Source organism: Oncorhynchus gorbuscha, linkage group LG05, assembly GCF_021184085.1.
Source record: "Oncorhynchus gorbuscha isolate QuinsamMale2020 ecotype Even-year linkage group LG05, OgorEven_v1.0, whole genome shotgun sequence".
NCBI lineage: Eukaryota > Metazoa > Chordata > Actinopteri > Salmoniformes > Salmonidae > Oncorhynchus > Oncorhynchus gorbuscha.
In genome coordinates this window covers 58,102,194-58,125,774 of record NC_060177.1, presented here as the reverse complement: position 1 = coordinate 58,125,774, position 23,581 = coordinate 58,102,194, and positions in this window count along the sequence as shown.

The following is a 23,581-nucleotide window of genomic DNA, read 5'->3' as shown; positions in this document are numbered from 1 at the left end:
CTGTCTGTCTGTCTGTCTGTCTGTCTGTCTGTCTGTCTGTCTGTCTGTCTGTCTGTCTGTCTGTCTGTCTGTCTGTCTGTCTGTCTGTCTGTCTGTCTGTCTGTCTGTCTGTCTGTCTGTCTGTCTGTCTGTCTCCGTCTGTCTCCGTCTCTCTCTGTCTCCGTCTGTCTATCTCATTCTCTCTATCTGTCTGTCTGTCTGTCTGTCTGTCTGTCTGTCTGTCTGTCTGTCTGTCTGTCTGTCTGTCTGTCTGTCTGTCTGTCTGTCTGTCTGTCTGTCTGTCTGTCTGTCTGTCTGTCTGTCTGTCTGTCTGTCTGTCTGTCTGTCTGTCTGTCTGTCTGTCTGTCTGTCTGTCTGTCTGTCTGTCTCCGTTCTCTCTGTCTCCTGTCTGTCTATCTGTCTGTCTGTCTGTCTGTCTGTCTGTCTGTCTGTCTGTCTGTCTGTCTGTCTGTCTGTCTGTCTGTCTGTCTGTCTGTCTGTCTGTCTGTCTGTCTGTCTGTCTGTCTGTCTGTCTGTCTGTCTGTCTGTCTGTCTGTCTGTCTGTCTGTCTGTCTGTCTGTCTGTCTGTCTGTCTGTCTGTCTGTCTGTCTGTCTGTCTGTCTGTAATGTTCTCTGAGCCAGTCCTGTAGGGAGAGGCCAGTAATGTTCTCTGAGCCAGTCCTGTAGGGAGAGGCCAGTAATGTTCTCTGAGCCAGTCCTGTAGGGAGAGGCCAGTAATGTTCTCTGAGCCAGCCCGGTAGTGGAGAGGCTAGGTGAAGACAAAGAAAAGTCCTCCTTACTCAGAGAAAGCGAGTAGATGGAATGGGAGAATAGGACATGTATGGAGTTAACAGCTTGCTGTGTCGGCCTACTAATGCTTTTAAAACCCTCTCACGAAACCTGTAATTAACAGGGCTGTGATAATCAGGAATGAAGCGGAGAAGGGCTAATTGGGGCCGACGTGCTCTGTCATTAGAGCAATAGTCACACATTGAGATTTTATGAATGAATGATTTAGCCAGGTTTTTACAGGGCTTCATTACATTCTAGGAGCTACCAGCAGTTTATTTGCATGCGTTTAAATAAAGGAGACAATATGTTTCTGGTCATTTTTATTGTCTAAACAGCAGATTTTCTCTCCAGGCCTCCTGACTAGCCCTGTGTTAATTGGGGATGTCCAAGGCGAGGGAGTCGAGGGAAAGGGGGGGGTATCCAATTATTTCTCCAGTTTTTTGTTGTTGCCCCAAACCATTTTTGCCAATGTGCTGCCTAGCACTGCCTATCTTGTGAGGAACGTGGAGCTGCATCGCTTCAGTGAGAGTGAGAGAGCTTGGGTGTGCTCTAAATTTGACCATTTGGCTGTTAGAACTCGTTTGACCCATGAATGATGCAGGATCAGCCCTGAAGTCCACAGTGAGATCCACACGGCTAAATGCACATATAAACAGAAATAGCCTGCTTCTTAACATTACGATTGCTCGCTTTGTAAAATATAATCTCTCTCTATCTCGTTCTCACTCTCTCGTTCCCTCTCTCTCTTGCTCTCGCTCAGTTATAACAGACTATGTGTGATGTTGCTTATGGTTGTTTACAGCAAACAATTGCCTTCAGAGAACTTTACGGTTTCCTCAATAAGTCATTTGGTGACTTGCGGTTAAGACTCAATTCCATTGTGAAGAGGGAGTCCATTGTTGAAACACTAATTCTGAAGGTGAAGCAGCCAGCTGAACATCCTCAGTCGTGTATTAGTGGTGATTGTGAGCCTGCTCAGATCCGTGTGGGGAGGAATGTGTGTGTCGCACCCTCTGCTCTCTGACTGCTGTATGGGGGAGCCACTGCTGAGAGGGGAAAGGCCCCTCCAATGATTTTGCTGTCTGGAAGTCCAGTAACTGTCACTCCCTGCCCTCCTCCCCCTTCTCTTCTCTTCCTCTCCTCGCCTCCTCCTCTCTCATCACCTTGTTTGTCATGGCACGCTGCATCGCGCCGCTGTCCTCCATGAACCCACTTCAAAGGGCCATCAGGTGGAGGGAGTTCCGCCCGTGTCCTCCCTGCTCCTCTAGCCGGTGATGGAGCCAGATAGGAGCCTCAGCCGTAACCCTGTAATCGATCCCATTGGCTCGTGTATCTCTGGAGGACAGGCTGTACGCCGGTGGGCAGGCTTATGCATTGTGGTTGTAAAAGTGGACACGCCAAAGGACTTCCACCGGGATGACTCAGTGTCCTCCAACAGGGGCCCGGCCAAGTAGGTCCGAGGACCTGATTGTGTGCGTGTGCATGTGCGCGCGCGTGTGTGTGTGTAATAGGCCCTTTATTACGACCGTCTTATGGTGTATATCTGGTGCTATGCTCTAAACAGTGTAGGTGTTTACATCAGAATTCGAACACGATTTTCCAATAGAGCCATTGACCATAAAGCAGGAATGGTGTCTGGCAGTAAAGAGTTGTACAGTGCAGTATGTTTCCTGTGGCCCTGGGGAAAGTCACCACCTCCCTCTGGAGCTTTTATGTGTTGTCACTCTGTCAGTAACATCTTCAAAGTCTGCCTAATGGTCTGGTCTCCACTTCCCTGCTACCTCTCTACCCCCCCCCCCTCTAGAGCCTCCACTACTCCCCCCCTACCCCTTTACACCCTGGCCTTCCACCCTCCAACAAAACTACAGGATCCCCTTCCCTCTCCTCTCTGCAGAGCACCACACCATTCAACACCACACGCGGTAATGGACAGAGCATCTTCATTCTTACCTCTCGGGTCTATTCTTGTAATTGCGGAGCTTGTTTCTCTGTATAGGCTGCGGCTCTCAGTGGTCAACGTCTTCCATCAGTCGTCTCTTATCAGACCCAATTATGACTTTCATCTTGGCTCCGTCATTTAGCGGAGTGGCCACTGCTATTTACACTTCCCTTGTGTTTCAGCTGTACACAGGTCTTCACTCCCCACCCGTCCTCCCTGTGACATCTCTCTCCTCTGAGTGTTGTGTCTCCTGCGGTATTCAGGGGGACTTTGCAGGTCTGCGCCTCTCTCTGTTGGTTTTAGCTGCGTATCTGTGCCAGCTAAAGTAGCCTCTTAATGATCAGATCAAAGCCAGTGGAAAGGTGCTAAGTGTCTGGGAGCTGCAGCAGCCAGGCCCAACCTTTGATCCGGCAGTCCCGCAGCTACCTGACTGACTGCCCTGCTCTAAATTAAATATGGACTATAGGGGGGGGGGGGGGGGGGGATCTCTCTTTGAATTATTTTTTTTTGTTTGGTAAAATGTTGTATTTCTCCTTCCATTGTATTGTTTGGTTTTAGACAGATAGGCCAGGCTTTTTGTTTTGATGAGAGCTCTGACAATGGGAAGCTTAGAGGAAGCGGTGGTGCGTCGCTCATAGGATCCCAGTGGCTCCTGCTGCAGTACCTGTAAAGGTCTCTTCTCTCATTGGACAACAGATATAGGCTCATTATGTGTTACCCGTAATAAGGCCTTCGCTGTGTCCTTTACACTGTTTGATGTACTATTTGTTTGATGATTTATCTGATCTTGGCGTAAACAAACACCAACCCTCCCCCTGTATTCCAGTCCTCAGTCATTACTTCCATCCGGCCATATAGAGACTCAGTCAACACTGTCCCCATGTACTCAGACACGATCCAGCACTGGCCTGGCACCTCTGTCTTGCATTAGACCAGAGCTTATTTATTAGTGAGGCGGGCAGGCTGGGCTGAAACAGTTGAGGTCTTGTGTCACCAGATGTTTTATGGGGCAGCAATACTGTGGAGGCAGTAAGAGGGACTGAGAGGCCTGGCCGGCGGAGGCTTGGGCTGGGGCTGGAGATGAGGCTGAAGCAGAGGCTGGGTCTGCAGTGAAGGTCAGAAGGATGGCTGGAGAGGAGACTGGGGCTGTTGTAAGGCTGGTGCTGGGGATGGAGAGGAGACTGGGGTTAGAGAGGAGACGGGGGCTGTTGAAAAGCTGGTGCTGGAGCAGGAGACTGGTGCTGTTGAAAGGCTGGTGCTGGGAATGGAGAGGAGACTGGGGCTAGAGAGGAGACTGGGGCTAGAGAGGAGACTGGGGCTGTTGAAAGGCTGGTGCTGGGACTGGAGAGGAGACTGGGGCTGTTGAAAGGCTGGTGCTGGGAATGGAGAGGAGACTGGGGCTGTTGAAAGGCTGGTGCTGGGAATGGAGAGGAGACTGGGGCTAGAGAGGAGACTGGGGCTGTTGAAAGGCTGGTGCTGAGAATGGAGAGGAGACTGGGCTAGAGAGGAGACTGGGGCTGTTGAAAGGCTGGTGCTGGGGCTAGAGAGGAGACTGGGGCTAGAGAGGAGACTGTGGCTGTTGAAAGGCTGGTGCTGGGACTGGAGAGGAGACTGGGGCTGTTGAAAGGCTGGTGCTGGGAATGGAGTGGAGACTGGGGCTGTTGAAAGGCTGGTGCTGGGAATGGAGAGGAGACTGGGGCTGGAGAGGAGACTGGGGCAGTTGTAAGGCTGGTGTTGGGGATGGAGAGGAGACTGGGGCTAGAGATGAGACGGGGGCTGTTGAAAGGCTGGTGCTGGGGATGGAGAGGAGACTGGGGCTAGAGAGGAGACTGGGCTGTTGTAAGGCTGGTGCTGGGGATGGAGAGGAGACTGGGGCTAGAGAGGAGACGGCGGCTGTTGAAAAGCTGGTGCTGGAGCAGGAAACTGGTGCTGTTGAAAGGCTGGTGCTGGGAATGGAGAGGAGACTGGGGCTAGAGAGGAGACTGGCGCTAGAGAGGAGACTAAGGGCTGTTGAAAGGCTGGTGCTGGGACTGGAGAGGAGACTGGGGCTGTTGAAAGGCTGGTGCTGGGAATGGAGAGGAGACGGGCTAGAGAGGAGACTGGGGCTGTTGAAAGGCTGGTGCTGAGAATGGAGAGGAGACTGGGCTAGAGAGGAGACTGGGGCTGTTGAAAGGCTGGTGCTGGGGCTAGAGAGGAGACTGGGGCTAGAGAGGAGACTGGAGCTAGAGAGGAGAATGGGTGCCTGTTGAAAGGCTGGTGCTGGGACTGGAGAGGAGACTGGGGCTGTTGAAAGGCTGGTGCTGGGAATGGAGAGGAGACTGGGGCTGTTGAAAGGCTGGTGCTGGGAATTGAGAGGAGACTGGGGCTAGAGAGGAGACTGGGGCTATTGAAAGGCTGGTGCTGGGGCTAGAGAGGAGACTGGGGCTAGAGAGGAGACTGGGGCTGTTGAAAGGCTGGTGCTGAGAATGGAGAGGAGACTGGGCTAGAGAGGAGACTGGGGCTGTTGAAAGGCTGGTGCTGGGGCTAGAGAGGAGACTGGGGCTAGAGAGGAGACTGGGTGCCTGTTGAAAGGCTGGTGCTGGGGCTAGAGAGGAGACTGGGGCTGTTGAAAGGCTGGTGCTGGGGCTAGAGAGGAGACTGGGGCTAGAGAGGAGACTGGGGCTAGAGAGGAGACTGGGGCTGTTGAAAGGCTGGTGCTGGGACTGGAGAGGAGACTGGGGCTGTTGAAAGGCTGGTGCTGGGAATGGAGAGGAGAATGGGGCTGTTGAAAGGCTGGTGCTGGGAATGGAGAGGAGACTGGGGCTAGAGAGGAGACTGGGGCTATTGAAAGGCTGGTGCTGAGAATGGAGAGGAGACTGGGCTAGAGAGGAGACTGGGGCTGTTGAAAGGCTGGTGCTGGGGCTATAGAGGAGACTGGGGCTAGAGAGGAGACTGGGGCTGTTGAAAGGCTGGTGCTGGGACTGGAGAGGAGACTGGGGCTGTTGAAAGGCTGGTGCTGGGAATGGAGAGGAGACTGGGGCTGTTGAAAGGCTGGTGCTGGGAATGGAGAGGAGACTCGGGCTGGAGAGGAGACTGGGGCAGTTGTAAGGCTGGTGTTGGGGATGGAGAGGAGACTGGGGCTAGAGATGAGACGGGGGCTGTTGAAAGGCTGGTGCTGGGGATGGAGAGGAGACTGGGGCTAGAGAGGAGACTGGGCTGTTGTAAGGCTGGTGCTGGGGATGGAGAGGAGACTGGGGCTAGAGAGGAGACGGGGGCTGTTGAAAAGCTGGTGCTGGAGCAGGAGACTGGTGCTGTTGAAAGGCTGGTGCTGGGAATGGAGAGGAGACTGGGGCTAGAGAGGAGACTGGGGCTAGAGAGGAGACTAAGGGCTGTTGAAAGGCAGGTGCTGGGACTGGAGAGGAGACTGGGGCTGTTGAAAGGCTGGTGCTGGGAATGGAGAGGAGACGGGCTAGAGAGGAGACTGGGGCTGTTGAAAGGCTGGTGCTGAGAATGGAGAGGAGACTGGGCTAGAGAGGAGACTGGGGCTGTTGAAAGGCTGGTGCTGGGGCTAGAGAGGAGACTTGGGCTAGAGAGGAGACTGGAGCTAGAGAGGAGAATGGGTGCCTGTTGAAAGGTTGGTGCTGGGACTGGAGAGGAGACTGGGGCTGTTGAAAGGCTGGTGCTGGGAATGGAGAGGAGACTGGGGCTGTTGAAAGGCTGGTGCTGGGAATTGAGAGGAGACTGGGGCTAGAGAGGAGACTGGGGCTATTGAAAGGCTGGTGCTGGGGCTAGAGAGGAGACTGGGGCTAGAGAGGAGACTGGGGCTGTTGAAAGGCTGGTGCTGAGAATGGAGAGGAGACTGGGCTAGAGAGGAGACTGGGGCTGTTGAAAGGCTGGTGCTGGGGCTAGAGAGGAGACTGGGGCTAGAGAGGAGACTGGGTGCCTGTTGAAAGGCTGGTGCTGGGGCTAGAGAGGAGACTGGGGCTGTTGAAAGGCTGGTGCTGGGGCTAGAGAGGAGACTGGGGCTAGAGAGGAGACTGGGGCTAGAGAGGAGACTGGGGCTGTTGAAAGGCTGGTGCTGGGACTGGAGAGGAGACTGGGGCTGTTGAAAGGCTGGTGCTGGGAATGGAGAGGAGAATGGGGCTGTTGAAAGGCTGGTGCTGGGAATGGAGAGGAGACTGGGGCTAGTGAGGAGACTGGGGCTATTGAAAGGCTGGTGCTGGGAATGGAGAGGTGACTGGGGATGTTGAAAGGCTGGTGCTGGGAATGGAGAGGAGACTGGGGCGGTTGAAAGGCTGGTGCTGGGAATGGAGAGGAGACTGGGGCTGTTGAAAGGCTGGTGCTGGGAATGGAGAGGAGGCTGGGGCTGTTGAAAGGCTGGTGATGAGAATGGAGAGGAGACTGGGCTAGAGATGAGACTGGGGCTGTTGAAAGGCTGGTGCTGGGACTGGAGAGGAGACTGGGGCTGTTGAAAGGCTGGTGCTGTAGAGGAGACTGGGGCTGTTGTAAGGCTGGTGCTGGGACTGGAGAGGAGACTGTGGCTATTGAAAGGCTGGTGCTGAGAATGGAGAGGAGACTGGGCTAGAGAGGAGACTGGGGCTGTTGAAAGGCTGGTGCTGGGACTGGAGAGGAGACTGGGGCTGTTGAAAGGCTGGTGCTGAGAATGGAGAGGAGACTGGGCTAGAGAGGAGACTGGGGCTGTTGAAAGACTGGTGCTGGGGATGGAGAGGAGACAGGGGCTAGAGAGGAGACCGGGGTTGTTGAAAGGCTGGTGCTGGAGAGGAGACTGGGGCTGTTGAAAGGCTGGTGCTGTAGAGGAGATTGGGGCTGTTGTAAGGCTGGTGCTGGGGATGGAGAGGAGACTGGGGCTGTTGAAAGGCTGGTGCTGGGAATGGAGAGAGACTGGGGCTGTTGAAAGGCTGGTGCTGGGAATGGAGAGGAGACTGGGCTAGAGAGGAGACAGGGGCTGTTGAAAGGCTGGTGCTGGGACTGGAGAGGAGACTGGGGCTGTTGAAAGGCTGGTGCTGTAGAGGAGACTGGGGCTGTTGTAAGGCTGGTGCTGTAGAGGAGACTGGGGCTGTTGTAAGGCTGGTCCTGGGGATGGAGAGGAGACTGGGGCTGTTGAAAGGCTGGTGCTGGGACTGGAGAGGAGACTGGGGCTGTTGTAAGGCTGGTGCTGGAGGAGACTGGGGCTGTTGTAAGGCTGGTGCTGGGGATAGAGAGGAGACTGGGGCTGTTGAAAGGCTGGTGCTGGGACTGGAGAGGAGACTGGGGCTGTTGAAAGGCTGGTGCTGAGAATGGAGAGGAGACTGGGCTAGAGAGGAGACTGGGGCTGTTGAAAGGCTGGTGCTGGGCCTGGAGAGGAGACTTGGGCTGTTGAAAGGCTGGTGCTGAGAATGGAGAGGAGACTGGGCTAGAAATGAGACTGGGGCTGTTGAAAGGCTGGTGCTGGTGCTAGAGAGGAGACTGGGGCTAGAGAGGAGACCGGGGCTGTTGAAAGGCTGTTGCTAGAGAGGAGACTGGGGCTGTTGAAAGGCTGGTGCTGGGACTGGAGAGGAGACTGGGGCTGTTGAAAGGCTGGTGCTGGGAATGGAGAGGAGAATGGGGCTGTTGAAAGGCTGGTGCTGGGAATGGAGAGGAGACTGGGGCTAGAGAGGAGACTGGGGCTATTGAAAGGCTGGTGCTGGGAATGGAGAGGAGACTGGGGCGGTTGAAAGGCTGGTGCTGGGAATGGAGAGGAGACTGGAGCGGTTGAAAGGCTGGTGCTGGGATTGGAGAGGAGACTGGGGCTGTTGAAAGGCTGGTGCTGTAGAGGAGACTGGGGCTGTTGTAAGGCTGGTGCTGGGACTGGAGAGGAGACTGTGGCTATTGAAAGGCTGGTGCTGAGAATGGAGAGGAGACTGGGCTAGAGAGGAGACTGGGGCTGTTGAAAGACTGGTGCTGGGGCTGGAGAGGAGACTGGGGCTAGAGAGGAGACCGGGGCTGTTGAAAGGCTGGTGCTGGAGAGGAGACTGGGGCTGTTGAAAGGCTGGTGCTGTAGAGGAGATTGGGGCTGTTGTAAGGCTGGTGCTGGGGATGGAGAGGAGACCGGGGCTGTTGAAAGGCTGTTGCTGGGAATGGAGAGGAGCCTGGGGCTGTTGAAAGGCTGGTGCTGGGAATGGAGAGGAGACTGGGCTAGAGAGGAGACAGGGGCTGTTGAAAGGCTGGTGCTGGGACTGGAGAGGAGACTGGGGCTGTTGAAAGGCTGGTGCTGGGGATGGAGAGGAGACTGGGGCTAGAGAGGAGACGGGGGCTGTTGAAAAGCTGGTGCTGTAGCAGGAGACTGGTGCTGTTGAAAGGCTGGTGCTGGGAATGGAGAGGAGACTTGGGCTAGAGAGGAGACTGGGGCTAGAGAGGAGACTAGGGCTGTTGAAAGGCTGGTGCTGGGACTGGAGAGGAGACTGGGGCTGTTGAAAGGCTGGTGCTGGGAATGGAGAGGAGACTGGGGCTGTTGAAAGGCTGGTGCTGGGAATGGAGAGGAGACTGGGGCTAGAGAGAAGACTGGGGCTGTTGAAAGGCTGGTGCTGAGAATGGAGAGGAGACTGGGCTAGAGAGGAGACTGGGGCTGTTGAAAGGCTGGTGCTGGGGCTAGAGAGGAGACTGGGGCTAGAGAGGAGACTGGAGCTAGAGAGGAGACTGGGTGCCTGTTGAAAGGCTGGTGCTGGGACTAGAGAGGAGACTGGGGCTGTTGAAAGGCTGGTGCTGGGAATGGAGAGGAGACTGGGGCTAGAGAGGAGACTGGGGCTATTGAAAGGCTGGTGCTGGGGCTAGAGAGGAGACTGGGGCTAGAGAGGAGAATGGGGCTGTTGAAAGGCTGGTGCTGAGAATGGAGAGGAGACTGGGGCTGTTGAAAGGCTGGTGCTGGGAATGGAGAGGAGACTGGGGCTGTTGAAAGGCTGGTGCTGGGAATGGAGAGGAGACTGGGGCTAGAGAGGAGACTGGGGCTGTTGAAAGGCTGATGCTGAGAATGGAGAGGAGACTGGGATAGAGAGGAGACTGGGGCTGTTGAAAGCCTGGTGCTGGGGCTAGAGAGGAGACTGGGGCTAGAGAGGAGACTGGGGCTGTTGAAAGGCTGGTGCTGGGACTGGAGTGGAGACTGGTGTTGTTGAAAGGCTGGTGCTGGGAATGGAGAGGAGACTGGGGCTGTTGAAAGGCTGGTGCTGGGGATGGAGAGGAGACTGGGGCTAGAGATGAGACTGGGGCTGTTGAAAGGCTGGTGCTGGGGATGGAGAGGAGACTGGGGCTAGAGAGGAGACTGGGGCTGTTGTAAGGCTGGTGCTGGGGATGGAGAGGAGACTGGGGCTAGAGAGGAGACGGGGGCTGTTGAAAAGCTGGTGCTGGAGCAGGAGACTGGTGCTGTTGAAAGGCTGGTGCTGGGAATGGAGAGGAGACTGGGGCTAGAGAGGAGACTGGGGCTAGACAGGAGACTGGGGCTGTTGAAAGGCTGGTGCTGGGAATGGAGAGGAGACTGGGGCTGTTGAAAGGCTGGTGCTGGGAATGGAGAGGAGACTGGGGCTAGAGAGGAGATTGGGGCTGTTGAAAGGCTGGTGCTGAGAATGGAGAGGAGACTGGGCTAGAGAGGAGACTGGGGCTGTTGAAAGGTTGGTGCTGGGGCTAGAGAGGAGACTGGGGCTAGAGAGGAGACTGGAGCTAGAGAGGAGACTGGGTGCCTGTTGAAAGGCTGGTGCTGGGACTGGAGAGGAGACTGGGGCTGTTGAAAGGCTGGTGCTGGGAATGGAGAGGAGACTGGGGCTGTTGAAAGGCTGGTGCTGGGAATGGAGAGGAGACTGGGGCTAGAGAGGAGACTGGGGCTATTGAAAGGCTGGTGCTGGGGCTAGAGAGGGGACTGGGGCTAGAGAGGAGACTGGGGCTGTTGAAAGGCTGGTGCTGAGAATGGAGAGGAGACTGGGCTAGAGAGGAGACTGGGGCTGTTGAAAGGCTGGTGCTGGGGCTAGAGAGGAGACTGGGGCTAGAGAGGAGACTGGGGCTAGAGAGGAGCCTGGGTGCCTGTTGAAAGGCTGGTGCTGGGGCTAGAGAGGAGACTGGGGCTGTTGAAAGGCTGGTGCTGGGGCTAGTGAGGAGACTGGGGCTAGAGAGGAGACTGGGGCTAGAGAGGAGACTGGGGCTGTTGAAAGGCTGGTGCTGGGACTGGAGAGGAGACTGGGGCTGTTGAAAGGCTGGTGCTGGGAATGGAGAGGAGAATGGGGCTGTTGAAAGGCTGGTGCTGGGAATGGAGAGGTGACTGGGGCTGTTGAAAGGCTGGTGCTGGGAATGGAGAGGAGACTGGGGCGGTTGAAAGGCTGGTGCTGGGAATGGAGAGGAGACTGGGGCTGTTGAAAGGCTGGTGCTGGGAATGGAGAGGAGGCTGGGGTTGTTGAAAGGCTGGTGATGAGAATGGAGAGGAGACTGGGCTAGAGAGGAGACTGGGGCTGTTGAAAGGCTGGTGCTGAGAATGGAGAGGAGACTGGGCTAGAGAGGAGACTGGGGCTGTTGAAAGGCTGGTGCTGAGAATGGAGAGGAGACTGGGCTAGAGAGGAGACTGGGGCTGTTGAAAGGCTGGTGCTGGGACTGGAGAGGAGACTGGGGCTGTTGTAAGGCTGGTGCTTGGGATGGAGAGGAGACTGGGGCTGTTGAAAGGCTGGTGCTGGGAATGGAGAGGAGACTGGGGCTGGAGAGGAGACTGGGGCAGTTGTAAGGCTGGTGCTGGGGATGGAGAGGAGACTGGGGCTAGAGAGGAGACTGGGGCTGTTGAAAGGCTGGTGCTGGGACTGGAGAGGAGACTGGGGCTGTTGAAAGGCTGGTGCTGGGAATGGAGAGGAGACTGGGGCTGTTGAAAGGCTGGTGCTGGGAATGGAGAGGAGACTGGGGCTGGAGAGGAGACTGGGGCAGTTGTAAGGCTGGTGCTGGGGGTGGAGAGGAGACTGGGGCTAGAGATGAGACTGGGGCTGTTGAAAGGCTGGTGCTGGGGATGGAGAGGAGACTGGGGCTAGAGAGGAGACAGGGGCTGTTGAAAAGCTGGTGCTGGAGCAGGAGACTGGTGCTGTTGAAAGGCTGGTGCTGGGAATGGAGAGGAGACTTGGGCTAGAGAGGAGACTGGGGCTAGAGAGGAGACTAGGGCTGTTGAAAGGCTGGTGCTGGGACTGGAGAGGAGACTGGGGCTGTTGAAAGGCTGGTGCTGGGAATGGAGAGGAGACTGGGGCTGTTGAAAGGCTGGTGCTGGGTATGGAGAGGAGACTGGGGCTAGAGAGGAGACTGGGGCTGTTGAAAGGCTGGTGCTGAGAATGGAGAGGAGACTGGGCTAGAGAGGAGACTGGGGCTGTTGAAAGGCTGGTGCTGGGGCTAGAGAGGAGACTGGGGCTAGAGAGGAGACTGGAGCTAGAGAGGAGACTGGGTGCCTGTTGAAAGGCTGGTGCTGGGACTAGAGAGGAGACTGGGGCTGTTGAAAGGCTGGTGCTGGGAATGGAGAGGAGACTGGGGCTGTTGAAAGGCTGGTGCTGGGAATGGAGAGGAGACTGGGGCTAGAGAGGAGACTGGGGCTATTGAAAGGCTGGTGCTGGGGCTAGAGAGGAGACTGGGGCTAGAGAGGAGACTGGGGCTGTTGAAAGGCTGGTGCTGAGAATGGAGAGGAGACTGGGGCTGTTGAAAGGCTGGTGCTGGGAATGGAGAGGAGACTGGGGCTGTTGAAAGGCTGGTGCTGGGAATGGAGAGGAGACTGGGGCTAGAGAGGAGACTGGGGCTGTTGAAAGGCTGGTGCTGAGAATGGAGAGGAGACTGGGCTAGAGAGGAGACTGGGGCTGTTGAAAGCCTGGTGCTGGGGCTAGAGAGGAGACTGGGGCTAGAGAGGAGACTGGGGCTGTTGAAAGGCTGGTGCTGGGACTGGAGAGGAGACTGGTGTTGTTGAAAGGCTGGTGCTGGGAATGGAGAGGAGACTGGGGCTGTTGAAAGGCTGGTGCTGGGAATGGAGAGGAGACTGGGGCTGGAGAGGAGACTGGGGCAGTTGTAAGGCTGGTGCTGGGGATGGAGAGGAGACTGGGGCTAGAGATGAGACTGGGGCTGTTGAAAGGCTGGTGCTGGGGATGGAGAGGAGACTGGGGCTAGAGAGGAGACTGGGGCTTTTGTAAGGCTGGTGCTGGGGATGGAGAGGAGACTGGGGCTAGAGAGGAGACGGGGGCTGTTGAAAAGCTGGTGCTGGAGCAGGAGACTGGTGCTGTTGAAAGGCTGGTGCTGGGAATGGAGAGGAGACTGGGGCTAGAGAGGAGACTGGGGCTAGAGAGGAGACTGGGGCTGTTGAAAGGCTGGTGCTGGGAATGGAGAGGAGACTGGGGCTGTTGAAAGGCTGGTGCTGGGAATGGAGAGGAGACTGGGGCTAGAGAGGAGATTGGGGCTGTTGAAAGGCTGGTGCTGAGAATGGAGAGGAGACTGGGCTAGAGAGGAGACTGGGGCTGTTGAAAGGCTGGTGCTGGGGCTAGAGAGGAGACTGGGGCTAGAGAGGAGACTGGAGCTAGAGAGGAGACTGGGTGCCTGTTGAAAGGCTGGTGCTGGGACTGGAGAGGAGACTGGGGCTGTTGAAAGGCTGGTGCTGGGAATGGAGAGGAGACTGGGGCTGTTGAAAGGCTGGTGCTGGGAATGGAGAGGAGACTGGGGCTAGAGAGGAGACTGGGGCTATTGAAAGGCTGGTGCTGGGGCTAGAGAGGAGACTGGGGCTAGAGAGGAGACTGGGGCTGTTGAAAGGCTGGTGCTGAGAATGGAGAGGAGACTGGGCTAGAGAGGAGACTGGGGCTGTTGAAAGGCTGGTGCTGGGGCTAGAGAGGAGACTGGGGCTAGAGAGGAGACTGGGGCTAGAGAGGAGACTGGGTGCCTGTTGAAAGGCTGGTGCTGGGGCTGGAGAGGAGACTGGGGCTGTTGAAAGGCTGGTGCTGGGGCTAGTGAGGAGACTGGGGCTAGAGAGGAGACTGGGGCTAGAGAGGAGACTGGGGCTGTTGAAAGGCTGGTGCTGGGACTGGAGAGGAGACTGGGGCTGTTGAAAGGCTGGTGCTGGGAATGGAGAGGAGAATGGGGCTGTTGAAAGGCTGGTGCTGGGAATGGAGAGGAGACTGGGGCTAGAGAGGAGACTGGGGCTATTGAAAGGCTGGTGCTGGGAATGGAGAGGTGACTGGGGCTGTTGAAAGGCTGGTGCTGGGAATGGAGAGGAGACTGGGGTGGTTGAAAGGCTGGTGCTGGGAATGGAGAGGAGACTGGGGCTGTTGAAAGGCTGGTGCTGGGAATGGAGAGGAGGCTGGGATTGTTGAAAGGCTGGTGATGAGAATGGAGAGGAGACTGGGCTAGAGAGGAGACTGGGGCTGTTGAAAGGCTGGTGCTGAGAATGGAGAGGAGACTGGGCTAGAGAGGAGACTGGGGCTGTTGAAAGGCTGGTGCTGAGAATGGAGAGGAGACTGGGCTAGAGAGGAGACTGGGGCTGTTGAAAGGCTGGTGCTGGGACTGGAGAGGAGACTGGGGCTGTTGTAAGGCTGGTGCTTGGGATGGAGAGGAGACTGGGGCTGTTGAAAGGCTGGTGCTGGGAATGGAGAGGAGACTGGGGCTGGAGAGGAGACTGGGGCAGTTGTAAGGCTGGTGCTGGGGATGGAGAGGAGACTGGGCTAGAGAGGAGACTGGGGCTGTTGAAAGGCTGGTGCTGGGGCTAGAGAGGAGACTGGGGCTAGAGAGGAGACTGGAGCTAGAGAGGAGACTGGGTGCCTGTTGAAAGGCTGGTGCTGGGACTGGAGAGGAGACTGGGGCTGTTGAAAGGCTGGTGCTGGGAATGGAGAGGAGACTGGGGCTGTTGAAAGGCTGGTGCTGGGAATGGAGAGGAGACTGGGGCTAGAGAGGAGACTGGGGCTATTGAAAGGCTGGTGCTGGGGCTAGAGAGGAGACTGGGGCTAGAGAGGAGACTGGGGCTGTTGAAAGGCTGGTGCTGAGAATGGAGAGGAGACTGGGCTAGAGAGGAGACTGGGGCTGTTGAAAGGCTGGTGCTGGGGCTAGAGAGGAGACTGGGGCTAGAGAGGAGACTGGGGCTAGAGAGGAGACTGGGTGCCTGTTGAAAGGCTGGTGCTGGGGCTAGAGAGGAGACTGGGGCTGTTGAAAGGCTGGTGCTGGGGCTAGTGAGGAGACTGGGGCTAGAGAGGAGACTGGGGCTAGAGAGGAGACTGGGGCTGTTGAAAGGCTGGTGCTGGGACTGGAGAGGAGACTGGGGCTGTTGAAAGGCTGGTGCTGGGAATGGAGAGGAGAATGGGGCTGTTGAAAGGCTGGTGCTGGGAATGGAGAGGAGACTGGGGCTAGAGAGGAGACTGGGGCTATTGAAAGGCTGGTGCTGGGAATGGAGAGGTGACTGGGGCTGTTGAAAGGCTGGTGCTGGGAATGGAGAGGAGACTGGGGTGGTTGAAAGGCTGGTGCTGGGAATGGAGAGGAGACTGGGGCTGTTGAAAGGCTGGTGCTGGGAATGGAGAGGAGGCTGGGGTTGTTGAAAGGCTGGTGATGAGAATGGAGAGGAGACTGGGCTAGAGAGGAGACTGGGGCTGTTGAAAGGCTGGTGCTGAGAATGGAGAGGAGACTGGGCTAGAGAGGAGACTGGGGCTGTTGAAAGGCTGGTGCTGAGAATGGAGAGGAGACTGGGCTAGAGAGGAGACTGGGGCTGTTGAAAGGCTGGTGCTGGGACTGGAGAGGAGACTGGGGCTGTTGTAAGGCTGGTGCTTGGGATGGAGAGGAGACTGGGGCTGTTGAAAGGCTGGTGCTGGGAATGGAGAGGAGACTGGGGCTGGAGAGGAGACTGGGGCAGTTGTAAGGCTGGTGCTGGGGATGGAGAGGAGACTGGGGCTAGAGAGGAGACTGGGGCTGTTGAAAGGCTGGTGCTGGGACTGGAGAGGAGACTGGGGCTGTTGAAAGGCTGGTGCTGGGAATGGAGAGGAGACTGGGGCTGTTGAAAGGCTGGTGCTGGGAATGGAGAGGAGACTGGGGCTGGAGAGGAGACTGGGGCAGTTGTAAGGCTGGTGCTGGGGATGGAGAGGAGACTGGCGCTAGAGATGAGACTGGGGCTGTTGAAAGGCTGGTGCTGGGAATGGAGAGGAGACTGGGGCTGTTGAAAGGCTGGTGCTGGGAATGGAGAGGAGACTGGGGCTAGAGAGGAGACTGGGGCTATTGAAAGGCTGGTGCTGGGGCTAGAGAGGAGACTGGGGCTAGAGAGGAGACTGGGGCTGTTGAAAGGCTGGTGCTGAGAATGGAGAGGAGACTGGGCTAGAGAGGAGACTGGGGCTGTTGAAAGGCTGGTGCTGGGGCTAGAGAGGAGACTGGGGCTAGAGAGGAGACTGGGGCTAGAGAGGAGACTGGGTGCCTGTTGAAAGGCTGGTGCTGGGGCTAGAGAGGAGACTGGGGCTGTTGAAAGGCTGGTGCTGGGGCTAGTGAGGAGACTGGGGCTAGAGAGGAGACTGGGGCTAGAGAGGAGACTGGGGCTGTTGAAAGGCTGGTGCTGGGACTGGAGAGGAGACTGGGGCTGTTGAAAGGCTGGTGCTGGGAATGGAGAGGAGAATGGGGCTGTTGAAAGGCTGGTGCTGGGAATGGAGAGGAGACTGGGCTAGAGAGGAGACTGGGGCTGTTGAAAGGCTGGTGCTGAGAATGGAGAGGAGACTGGGCTAGAGAGGAGACTGGGGCTGTTGAAAGGCTGGTGCTGGGACTGGAGAGGAGACTGGGGCTGTTGTAAGGCTGGTGCTTGGGATGGAGAGGAGACTGGGGCTGTTGAAAGGCTGGTGCTGGGAATGGAGAGGAGACTGGGGCTGGAGAGGAGACTGGGGCAGTTGTAAGGCTGGTGCTGGGGATGGAGAGGCGACTGGGGCTAGAGAGGAGACTGGGGCTGTTGAAAGGCTGGTGCTGGGACTGGAGAGGAGACTGGGGCTGTTGAAAGGCTGGTGCTGGGAATGGAGAGGAGACTGGGGCTGTTGAAAGGCTGGTGCTGGGAATGGAGAGGAGACTGGGGCTGTTGAAAGGCTGGTGCTGGGAATGGAGAGGTGACTGGGGCTGTTGAAAGGCTGGTGCTGGGAATGGAGAGGAGACTGGGGTGGTTGAAAGGCTGGTGCTGGGAATGGAGAGGAGACTGGGGCTGTTGAAAGGCTGGTGCTGGGAATGGAGAGGAGGCTGGGGTTGTTGAAAGGCTGGTGATGAGAATGGAGAGGAGACTGGGCTAGAGAGGAGACTGGGGCTGTTGAAAGGCTGGTGCTGAGAATGGAGAGGAGACTGGGCTAGAGAGGAGACTGGGGCTGTTGAAAGGCTGGTGCTGGGACTGGAGAGGAGACTGGGGCTGTTGTAAGGCTGGTGCTTGGGATGGAGAGGAGACTGGGGCTGTTGAAAGGCTGGTGCTGGGAATGGAGAGGAGACTGGGGCTGGAGAGGAGACTGGGGCAGTTGTAAGGCTGGTGCTGGGGATGGAGAGGAGACTGGGGCTAGAGAGGAGACTGGGGCTGTTGAAAGGCTGGTGCTGGGACTGGAGAGGAGACTGGGGCTGTTGAAAGGCTGGTGCTGGGAATGGAGAGGAGACTGGGGCTGTTGAAAGGCTGGTGCTGGGAATGGAGAGGAGACTGGGGCTGGAGAGGAGACTGGGGCAGTTGAAGGCTGGTGCTGGGGATGGAGAGGAGACTGGCGCTAGAGATGAGACTGGGGCTGTTGAAAGGCTGGTGCTGGGAATGGAGAGGAGACTGGGGCTGTTGAAAGGCTGGTGCTGGGAATGGAGAGGAGACTGGGCTAGAGAGGAGACTGGGGCTGTTGAAAGGCTGGTGCTGAGAATGGAGAGGAGACTGGGCTAGAGAGGAGACTGGGGCTGTTGAAAGGCTGGTGCTGGGACTGGAGAGGAGACTGGGGCTGTTGTAAGGCTGGTGCTTGGGATGGAGAGGAGACTGGGGCTGTTGAAAGGCTGGTGCTGGGAATGGAGAGGAGACTGGGGCTGGAGAGGAGACTGGGGCAGTTGTAAGGCTGGTGCTGGGGATGGAGAGGAGACTGGGGCTAGAGAGGAGACTGGGGCTGTTGAAAGGCTGGTGCTGGGACTGGAGAGGAGACTGGGGCTGTTGAAAGGCTGGTGCTGGGAATGGAGAGGAGACTGGGGCTGTTGAAAGGCTGGTGCTGGGAATGGAGAGGAGACTGGGGCTGGAGAGGAGACTGGGGCAGTTGTAAGGCTGGTGCTGGGGATGGAGAGGAGACTGGCGCTAGAGATGAGACTGGGGCTGTTGAAAGGCTGGTGCTGGGAATGGAGAGGAGACTGGGGCTGTTGAAAGGCTGGTGCTGGGAATGGAGAGGAGACTGGGGCTAGAGAGGAGACTGGGGCTATTGAAAGGCTGGTGCTGGGGCTAGAGAGGAGACTGGGGCTAGAGAGGAGACTGGGGCTGTTGAAAGGCTGGTGCTGAGAATGGAGAGGAGACTGGGCTAGAGAGGAGACTGGGGCTGTTGAAAGGCTGGTGCTGGGGCTAGAGAGGAGACTGGGGCTAGAGAGGAGACTGGGGCTAGAGAGGAGACTGGGTGCCTGTTGAAAGGCTGGTGCTGGGGCTAGAGAGGAGACTGGGGCTGTTGAAAGGCTGGTGCTGGGGCTAGTGAGGAGACTGGGGCTAGAGAGGAGACTGGGGCTAGAGAGGAGACTGGGGCTGTTGAAAGGCTGGTGCTGGGACTGGAGAGGAGACTGGGGCTGTTGAAAGGCTGGTGCTGGGAATGGAGAGGAGAATGGGGCTGTTGAAAGGCTGGTGCTGGGAATGGAGAGGAGACTGGGCTAGAGAGGAGACTGGGGCTGTTGAAAGGCTGGTGCTGAGAATGGAGAGGAGACTGGGCTAGAGAGGAGACTGGGGCTGTTGAAAGGCTGGTGCTGGGACTGGAGAGGAGACTGGGGCTGTTGTAAGGCTGGTGCTTGGGATGGAGAGGAGACTGGGGCTGTTGAAAGGCTGGTGCTGGGAATGGAGAGGAGACTGGGGCTGGAGAGGAGACTGGGGCAGTTGTAAGGCTGGTGCTGGGGATGGAGAGGCGACTGGGGCTAGAGAGGAGACTGGGGCTGTTGAAAGGCTGGTGCTGGGACTAGAGAGGAGACTGGGGCTGTTGAAAGGCTGGTGCTGGGAATGGAGAGGAGACTGGGGCTGTTGAAAGGCTGGTGCTGGGAATGGAGAGGAGACTGGGGCTGGAGAGGAGACTGGGGCAGTTGTAAGGCTGGTGCTGGGGATGGAGAGGAGACTGGGGCTAGAGATGAGACTGGTGCTGTTGAAAGGCTGGTGCTGGGAATGGAGAGGAGACTGGGGCTGTTGAAAGGCTGGTGCTGGGAATGGAGAGGAGACTGGGGCTAGAGAGGAGACTGGGGCTATTGAAAGGCTGGTGCTGGGGCTAGAGAGGAGACTGGGGCTAGAGAGGAGACTGGGGCTAGAGAGTAGACTGGGTGCCTGTTGAAAGGCTGGTGCTGGGGCTAGAGAGGAGACTGGGGCTGTTGAAAGGCTGGTGCTGGGGCTAGAGAGGAGACTGGGGCTAGAGAGGAGACTGGGGCTAGAGAGGAGACTGGGTGCCTGTTGAAAGGCTGGTGCTGGGGCTAGAGAGGAGACTGGGGCTGTTGAAAGGCTGGTGCTGGGGCTAGTGAGGAGACTGGGGCTAGAGAGGAGACTGGGGCTAGAGAGGAGACTGGGGCTGTTGAAAGGCTGGTGCTGGGACTGGAGAGGAGACTGGGGCTGTTGAAAGGCTGGTGCTGGGAATGGAGAGGAGAATGGGGCTGTTGAAAGGCTGGTGCTGGGAATGGAGAGGAGACTGGGCTAGAGAGGAGACTGGGGCTGTTGAAAGGCTGGTGCTGAGAATGGAGAGGAGACTGGGCTAGAGAGGAGACTGGGGCTGTTGAAAGGCTGGTGCTGGGACTGGAGAGGAGACTGGGGCTGTTGTAAGGCTGGTGCTTGGGATGGAGAGGAGACTGGGGCTGTTGAAAGGCTGGTGCTGGGAATGGAGAGGAGACTGGGGCTGGAGAGGAGACTGGGGCAGTTGTAAGGCTGGTGCTGGGGATGGAGAGGCGACTGGGGCTAGAGAGGAGACTGGGGCTGTTGAAAGGCTGGTGCTGGGACTGGAGAGGAGACTGGGGCTGTTGAAAGGCTGGTGCTGGGAATGGAGAGGAGACTGGGGCTGTTGAAAGGCTGGTGCTGGGAATGGAGAGGAGACTGGGGCTGGAGAGGAGACTGGGGCAGTTGTAAGGCTGGTGCTGGGGATGGAGAGGAGACTGGGGCTAGAGATGAGACTGGTGCTGTTGAAAGGCTGGTGCTGGGAATGGAGAGGAGACTGGGGCTGTTGAAAGGCTGGTGCTGGGAATGGAGAGGAGACTGGGGCTAGAGAGGAGACTGGGGCTATTGAAAGGCTGGTGCTGGGGCTAGAGAGGAGACTGGGGCTAGAGAGGAGACTGGGGCTAGAGAGTAGACTGGGTGCCTGTTGAAAGGCTGGTGCTGGGGCTAGAGAGGAGACTGGGGCTGTTGAAAGGCTGGTGCTGGGGCTAGAGAGGAGACTGGGGCTAGAGAGGAGACTGGGGCTAGAGAGGAGACTGGGGCTGTTGAAAGGCTGGTGCTGGGACTGGAGAGGAGACTGGGGCTGTTGGAAAGGCTGGTGCTGGGAATGGAGAGGAGACTGGGGCTGTTGAAAGGCTGGTGCTGGGAATGGAGAGGAGACTGGGGCTAGAGAGGAGACTGGGGCTATTGAAAGGCTGGTGCTGGGAATGGAGAGGTGACTGGGGCTGTTGAAAGGCTGGTGCTGGGAATGGAGAGGAGACTGGGGCTGTTGAAAGACTGGTGCTGGGAATGGAGAGGAGACTGGGGCTGTTGAAAGGCTGGTGCTGGGAATGGAGAGGAGGCTGGGGTTGTTGAAAGGCTGGTGATGAGTGGAAGGAGGGAGACTGGGCTAGAGAGGAGACTGGGGCTGTTGAAAGGCTGGTGCTGAGAATGGAGAGGAGACTGGGCTAGAGAGGAGACTGGTGCTGTTGAAAGGCTGGTGCTGAGAATGGAGAGACTGGGCTAGAGAGGAGACTGGGGCTGTTGAAAGGCTGGTGCTGGGACTGGAGAGGAGACTGGGGCTGTTGAAAGGCTGGTGCTGGGATGGAGAGGAGACTGGGGCTGTTGAAAGGCTGGTGCTGGGATGGAGAGGAGACTGGGGCTAGAGAGGAGACTGGGGCTGTTGAAAGGCTGGTGCTGAGAATGGAGAGGAGACTGCTGGTGCTGGGAAAGGCTGGTGCTGGGACTGAGAGGAGACTGGGGCTGTTGAAAGGCTGGTGCTGGGAATGGAGAGGAGACTGGGGCTGTTGAAAGGCTGGTGCTGGGAATGGAGAGGAGACTGGGCTGAGAGGAGACTGGGGCTGTTGAAAGGCTGGTGCTGAGAATGGAGAGGAGACTGGGCTAGAGAGGAGACTGGGGCTGTTGAAAGGCTGGTGCTGGGAGAGGAGACTGGGGCTAGAGGAGACTGCTGGGGCTGTAAGGCTGGTGCTGGGAATGGAGAGGAGACTGGGGCTGGGGCTTGTAAGGCTGGTGCTGGGGATGGAGAGGCGACTGGGGCTAGAGAGGAGACTGGGGCTGAAAGGCTGGTGCTGGGACTGGAGAGGAGACTGGGGCTGTTGAAAGGCTGGTGCTGGGAATGGAGAGGAGACTGGGGCTGTTGAAAGGCTGGTGCTGGGAATGGAGAGGAGACTGGGGCTGGAGAGGAGACTGGGGCAGTTGTAAGGCTGGTGCTGGGGATGGAGAGGAGACTGGGGCTAGAGATGAGACTGGTGCTGTTGAAAGGCTGGTGCTGGGAATGGAGAGGAGACTGGGGCTGTTGAAAGGCTGGTGCTGGGAATGGAGAGGAGACTGGGGCTAGAGAGGAGACTGGGGCTATTGAAAGGCTGGTGCTGGGGCTAGAGAGGAGACTGGGGCTAGAGAGGAGACTGGGGCTAGAGAGTAGACTGGGTGCCTGTTGAAAGGCTGGTGCTGGGGCTAGAGAGGAGACTGGGGCTGTTGAAAGGCTGGTGCTGGGGCTAGTGAGGAGACTGGGGCTAGAGAGGAGACTGGGGCTAGAGAGGAGACTGGGGCTGTTGAAAGGCTGGTGCTGGGACTGGAGAGGAGACTGGGGCTGTTGGAAGGCTGGTGCTGGGAATGGAGAGGAGAATGGGGCTGTTGAAAGGCTGGTGCTGGGAATGGAGAGGAGACTGGGGCTAGAGAGGAGACTGGGGCTATTGAAAGGCTGGTGCTGGGAATGGAGAGGTGACTGGGGCTGTTGAAAGGCTGGTGCTGGGAATGGAGAGGAGACTGGGGCGGTTGAAAGACTGGTGCTGGGAATGGAGAGGAGACTGGGGCTGTTGAAAGGCTGGTGCTGGGAATGGAGAGGAGGCTGGGGTTGTTGAAAGGCTGGTGATGAGAATGGAGAGGAGACTGGGCTAGAGAGGAGACTGGGGCTGTTGAAAGGCTGGTGCTGAGAATGGAGAGGAGACTGGGCTAGAGAGGAGACTGGTGCTGTTGAAAGGCTGGTGCTGAGAATGGAGAGGAGACTGGGCTAGAGAGGAGACTGGGGCTGTTGAAAGGCTGGTGCTGGGACTGGAGAGGAGACTGGGGCTGTTGTAAGGCTGGTGCTTGGGATGGAGAGGAGACTGGGGCTGTTGAAAGGCTGGTGCTGGGGATGGAGAGGAGACTGGGGCTAGAGAGGAGACTGGGGCTGTTGAAAGGCTGGTGCTGGGACTGGAGAGGAGACTGGGGCTGTTGAAAGGCTGGTGCTGGGAATGGAGAGGAGACTAGGGCTGTTGAAAGGCTGGTGCTGGGAATGGAGAGGAGACTGGGGCTGGAGAGGAGACTGGGGCTGTTGTAAGGCTGGTGCTGGGGATGGAGAGGAGACTGGGGCTAGAGATGAGACTGGTGCTGTTGAAAGGCTGGTGCTGGGAATGGAGAGGAGACTGGGGCTGTTGAAAGGCTGGTGCTGGGAATGGAGAGGAGACTGGGGCTAGAGAGGAGACTGGGGCTATTGAAAGGCTGGTGCTGGGGCTAGAGAGGAGACTGGGGCTAGAGAGGAGACTGGGGCTGTTGAAAGGCTGGTGCTGAGAATGGAGAGGAGACTGGGCTAGAGAGGAGACTGGGGCTGTTGAAAGGCTGGTGCTGGGGCTAGAGAGGAGACTGGGGCTAGAGAGGAGACTGGGGCTAGAGAGGAGACTGGGTGCCTGTTGAAAGGCTGGTGCTGGGGCTAGAGAGGAGACTGGGGCTGTTGAAAGGCTGGTGCTGGGGCTAGTGAGGAGACTGGGGCTAGAGAGGAGACTGGGGCTAGAGAGGAGACTGGGGCTGTTGAAAGGCTGGTGCTGGGACTGGAGAGGAGACTGGGGCTGTTGAAAGGCTGGTGCTGGGAATGGAGAGGAGAATGGGGCTGTTGAAAGGCTGGTGCTGCGAATGGAGAGGAGACTGGGGCTAGAGAGGAGCCTGGGGCTATTGAAAGGCTGGTGCTGGGAATGGAGAGGTGACTGGGGCTGTTGAAAGGCTGGTGCTGGGAATGGAGAGGAGACTGGGGCGGTTGAAAGGCTGGTGCTGGGAATGGAGAGGAGACTGGGGCTGTTGAAAGGCTGGTGCTGGGAATGGAGAGGAGGCTGGGGTTGTTGAAAGGCTGGTGATGAGAATGGAGAGGAGACTGGGCTAGAGAGGAGACTGGGGCTGTTGAAAGGCTGGTGCTGAGAATGGAGAGGAGACTGGGCTAGAGAGGAGACTGGGGCTGTTGAAAGGCTGGTGCTGAGAATGGAGAGGAGACTGGGCTAGAGAGGAGACTGGGGCTGTTGAAAGGCTGGTGCTGGGACTGGAGAGGAGACTGGGGCTGTTGTAAGGCTGGTGGTTGGGATGGAGAG